Source organism: Chelonia mydas, chromosome 24 (assembly GCF_015237465.2).
Source record: "Chelonia mydas isolate rCheMyd1 chromosome 24, rCheMyd1.pri.v2, whole genome shotgun sequence".
NCBI classification, from domain to species: Eukaryota; Metazoa; Chordata; order Testudines; family Cheloniidae; genus Chelonia; species Chelonia mydas.
In genome coordinates, this window is record NC_051264.2 from 9,579,292 (window position 1) to 9,584,983 (window position 5,692).

Consider the following 5,692-nt stretch of genomic DNA (forward strand, 5'->3'; position numbering starts at 1 on the left):
CGTTTACTCCCAAATTCCCTCATTGTGCGTCCGCTGTGGTGTTACCTGTCAGCTCTGTGCTTTGGGGAACCAGGGCGCAGTACCCAGCCTGTCTGACTCACGAAAGCCCTTCCCCGCCCCAGCCTCTGCCTGAACCAAAACCGATCAGAAGAAAGACTTACAAAGAGCAATGAAAAGGCCGTGGGAGACACCCCTAAACCCCTCTGGACAAGGGTGACAGGATTAAGGCTACTCCTCTAGCCTCATTTGCATCAAGGATGGGACAGGGAGGCATCCGCATTAGCATACAGAGATTCCAAGGCAAGAACCGCACTGAACTCTGGGGGATCTCTGCTCCAGGTGTTAATGAACCCACGCCCGCACACACCCAGCTCAGCAGGTATCAGACCAATTCTAGTAATAAATCCTTTATTGGTATCCAAAATACTGAAGCTACATAATTGCATTGTGAGGTCCGGCGAAGAAACACCACCCATAGCCAGTAAGGAGTAGTTCCTATTGTCTAGCCTGAACAAAACGACTTTGGTATCCTCCCTTGAGCCATCAGTTTACCCATAAACAAATCGAGTGTTCTCCCTTGAACCATGATTGTTTCCGTATAAACCCCCCTGACCCACGCTCAAGTAAGTGTTCTGACACCTGCGTCCAAAATCTGCGTCAGTTCCACCGGGACTTCATCTTCTCCTGACCATGGGCGGCGAGTTATATGGGCCCGTGGTGCCTGGGCATCAGGAATATTCCTGGCCTGGGGCTCGGCTCCAGGCATGTCTCTCCCTCGGCCCCGCCTTCCGCCCCTGGGCGCTCCCCCCTGCGCATCTCCCAGGGGATTTAAAACGGCCTGGGGCCCCCACCCGCCACCGGCAACGCAGCGGAGCTGAGCAGCTTCCTGCCTGCTCGCTCCTTGTGGCTGCCGGCCCATCCCTGCGGCCCATGGGCAGGGTGGGTCTGTGTCCCAGCCCAAGCGCCCCTGTGGCCAATAGGAAATGCGGGGGCAGTGCCTGGGGGTAGCAGCGCACGGAGGCCCCCTGGCCTGCCCTGCCTAGGAGCCCTAGGTAAGCGCTGCATTCCCCCCACCCCCTCCTAGAGTCTGCACCCCCACCCCTTTCCCACGCAGCCCCTCCTCCCCCAAACTCCCTCCCAGAGCCTGCACCCCGACCCCCAGCCCAGATCCTGCACCCAAACTCTGTCCCAGAGCCTGTACCCCTCATCCCCTCCTGCACCCCCAGCCTAGAGCCTGCACCCAGCACCCAAACTCCATCCCAGAGCCTGCACCCCAGACCTCCTCCCCCCACCCAAACTCCCTCCCGGAGCCTTAGGCAGGTGGAAGGCAGAGTTTCGGGGGGCGGGCTCTGGGTGTTCTGTGCACCACCAAAATTTCTACAAACGTGCTGCCCCTGCTCCTGGCTGATCGTGCTGGGGGCTCTGCCTGTCTCCAGCACTCTGGACCCTCAGCTACCCCCACCACCTGGGACCTCTGATCGATTCAAGCTTCACGGAGTGGTGAGAACCCAGCTCTCTCTCTCTCACTCTCTCTCTAGGTGTAGCCTTCTGACCCTGACGTGTGTGATCAGTTATAGTTTTCTAAACCTGACTTGTATAATCAACTGTAAGTTAGATTTAATATTACAACTGTTTCATTTGTTTGGCTCCCCTTGGATGGTTATTACCTGGCAATAAATAACTTTCATGGTTAAGCTGGTTGCTTCTCTCTCTCTCTCCCCCTCGTGGGTGTTTTTTTGGCTTCCCCATTCGCTCTGCGGCAACGCTCCTCGTACCTGAGCTAAAGATCCCTGCAGCGGCCAAAAATCCTGTGGGGTTTGCTCAGCAAGTGGGTTACGGCCAGAACAATTGGAACGTGAAAGTGGGGATCGGGACGTGCTGAACCTGGGGCATATGAGGGTGGCAGCTTGGAAATGCTGCTCGACCCAGCCTGCTCCGGCGGGCTCTATTCTGGTGCGGTGCCCATGGCATACGAGGGTGGCAGATTGGAGGTGCTGTTCGACTCAGCCTGCTGGATCCAGGGACATATAAGGGGTCAGCTTGGGAGTGCTGATTGACCCAGTCCTCTCAGACGCGCTCTGTTAATGTGTGTGTTCGGCTGATTCTGGGGCGGGAAGAACCCAGCCCTGGGGAACCTAGGTCCTGCAGGCTCCACTGGGAGGGAACTTGCAGCAGGGAGAAGTAGAGCTCCGTATGAGAACACAAGTGACACAAGCAGTACACGGATAGAATTACAGACCCCCGCCCCAGAAGAGTCACCCTAATAAATGACCGTACCCCAGAGTAATGGGCAAAGCTGGTAACAGTGGTGGGCAGTAGAAACCCAGTGGTGCATTTTCTGGTCTGGATCGCCCTTATGGCTGGGGCTTGCTATCAGAGGGGCCTCAGTTTTCTTTGCAAAGGCAAGTGCTCCATGTGTGAAGGGAAGCTGCCGACCCTGACTGTATCTGGGCTGTGCAAACAGCAGGGCTGTTGTCACTGTTAACAGCATAGGCTCCAGGAAGGTCATTCCCAGAAACAGTGCGGGATCCTGGACTAGTGCCCTGGGAATCTTGGGGACGGGCCAAGGGGCAGGCGAATTTGCTCTGAATGCTGTGTGAACTTGGACACAGTGCGTGACAACCCATAAATCGCTGCATCTGGCACTGGTGCAGGTCTGGGGGCGGGGGCGGCCCAGAAACCCCAGCCCATGTGACACTGTCACAGGGCAGCTTGCATTGAGCAGGGTCACTTGGGATAGGTTCAGCAGAGGTAGGGCTCTTGGGCAGACACATCCCTAATGATTAGAGCAGGTGACTGGGAGCCAGGACTCCTGTTCTCAGCTCTGGTGGGGTAGCATCCCCTTATGGTGAGCACAGGGGACTGGGAGCCAAGACTCCTGAGTTCTGTGTAGGTTCTGTCACTAACTGTGTGACTGTGGGCAAGTCCCCGTGCTGTTCTGTGCCTCAGTTTCCCCATCTGGACAAGGTTGCTCCTGGGATTGACCCAACCTCCCTAGAAGAGGAGGATGCAGGGAGATGAGCAGAAGGAGCGTGGCCCAGGGTCTCTGCTGGTTCATCAGCCGCACAGGCAGGCCCCTGAGGCGCACCCGTCTCCGGCATGGTCAGCAATCGTGAGTCAGCCCCAAACCACTCGAGCTTGGCCCCAAACCATGAGACATTTGCTTCAAAAATAGAAGTGTCTGCATCTGTGTCTCTGCTTTGATGGTTGAACTGGGCTGGCTCCCGCCCATGCACCGAGTGGTGGGATTCTGACCCTGATGGTGCCAAGTTTCCAGTTTCTCCCTTACACCCCGACTGATTCCTTCAGTGCCCCCCACCCCTGCTCCTCTTGCAGCTCCAGGGATTCTTTAACCCCACCCCTCCCCAGCCTGATGCTGCGGGTTGGGGGGAGCAGAGTGACCCATTGCTCAGAGGAGGGGTGCGGGGAGCAGAGTGACCCATTGCTCAGAGGAGGGGTGGGGGGAGCAGAGTGACCCATTGCTCAGAGGAGGGGTGGGGGGAGCAGAGCTGCCCGGTTCTTTCTGTCCCCACTCTCTCCCCAAAACTCCTCCGGCTCCTGCGTGGCCAGGGGAGGGGGAGTGCTGCCTGCTGACTGGCAGCAGTGCTGATTGGCTGCTCTTCCCCAGGAGACAGGAGAGGTGGGGAAGGCAGCCAATCAGAGATGATTCCCCCCCCCCACACTAGTGCAGGGCAGAAATTCCCACATAGCGGGGGGGGCGGGGCAGGAAGGGGAGGGGAAGGGAAGGAATGGCAAAAGGGCCCAGATGGCTCTTCTGTCATGGAAACCAGGCTGGAGACCCGGCTGTCGTGGGAGGAGCCAGCAGTTTCGTGTCTGAGCTGCTTGTCCAGGCCCTGCTGAAGGAGTGTGGCCTGCTCCTTGCAGAGACCCTGTGGGGCTGACACACACGCACAAACATACGCACGCACGCACACAAACAGGCGTGCACACGCATGCACACGTGCACACACGTGCACACACACAAATCTACCTGCACATGTGCACACAGAGGCATGCAGACGCAGAGCTTGCTCCTGCCCTTATTCAGTGGCAAAATTCCCAGGCCCTGGCTACACAAGGCTCTGTTAGCAGAAGACTCCCCCTTTTGGCTGGCACGTCCCAGCTCAGCTGCCCCAGCCATAGCCCTGGGCAGGGAGCCCGCTCCGCCCTCCAGCTGGCCTCAGCACCACCCTTGGCTAGACCTGTCCCCAACAGGGCTTGCTGGTGCTGGGAGAAGCCGTCTCCATTGGGACTGGGAATAGCTCATCCTGTTGCAGGCAGTGGTGAGCGCTGGCCCCAAAGCTGCTTTGATCCCTGGGGTGCCCATGGCCCAGGTGACCCCTCTGGCCAGCACCCTCCTTGCCCATTTCTCCTGGGGGGGGGGAAATGGCCCCACACAGGGCAACTGGAGGAAGCTCTGCTCCCTTTGGGCCCCTCCCCATGGCACTGGCTCCTTCCCCTCCCTCTGTCATTTCCCTTCCAACCCCCACGGAGCCTGACCCCACTGAGGGGTCCCCTCCCTGGGGTCAGATCCTCTCCCCGGCCCCATCACTGGTGTTGGGCCCCCCCAACTTGCTCGCTGCTGGTGCCCCCTGGGTCAGAGGCCCTGGTGGTTGCCCCGGCCATCTCTGCAGGGTCTGCCAGTCCTGCCCTGCACTCCTCAACCTTCTGCCCTGCCCTTCAAGCCAGGTCTGGGGCCTCACCCCGCAAGCGCAGGCTGCTGATTGTGGCATCTGACGGAGATGCCGGGGCTGCCTCTGTGGCAGCAAAGAGGCCATGTGGAAGCCACGTGGGCCCATGGAAATATCCAGCAGTGTCACTGGAGTCACCCAACATTTCGCAGCACTGGGCTGAGCTAGATTGAAAATACAACACTGCTTAACTGCAAAGAGGGAGATTTCAGGTGAGTACCAGTGCAAGGATTCGAGTCAGAAATGGTTGCAAGAGTAGCAGAGAGAAAATGCTGTCTAGACACTCCAAGTTCACAAGCTGGACTTGGGTCAAGGGAAAATCCTCACCCAGATGGGTGACCTGGTACCCCTGGGCCAGGATCGGTCCCCGTCAAAGAGCTGGTACTTTTGCTGTCTTAGGTGATCCCCTGGGGTTTCTTGGCCCTGTCTTTTCTAGGGCATCGAGTCTTTGATAGGGATTTGTCTGAAGGAGACCTCCAGAGACAAGCCTGTTCCCAGCTCAGAGCCCAGGCAAGGTGGGGTCTGTCTCCAAGGATGCTGGATTTGTGGCTGCGACAATGCGGGTGCAGCTGAATACATTAGACGTCTGACCATCCATCTCCTCCTCCGCTCTGGTCCTGAGAGGTTTTTGCCTCCCCCCTTGTTAGCTCAAGGGGTCTGTTGCCATGATACAGAAATCCATTCTCATTGTTTTTCCAAGTTCATGGGCAGTCACTCCCGGGTGGCGAAACCCCTTCCCGTTCCTCAGGCAGGGTCAGTCCTGATCGGCCGAAGCACACAGCTGAAGATTTTCCTGGCGGTTTATGGCTATAACTCTGCAGTGGCTGCACGCGCCTGCCACTTGGGATGATATTAATCACCAGAACACCAGGAGCTGTCCCTGGCATCGCGCCCGATACTGCTCAGATACGGTTTGTGACACGAACGAATTGGGGTACGCTGGAGCAGGGCAAGCCAGTTGCAATTCATGTCTGGGTGCCTGTGACGGAATGCACCCCTGC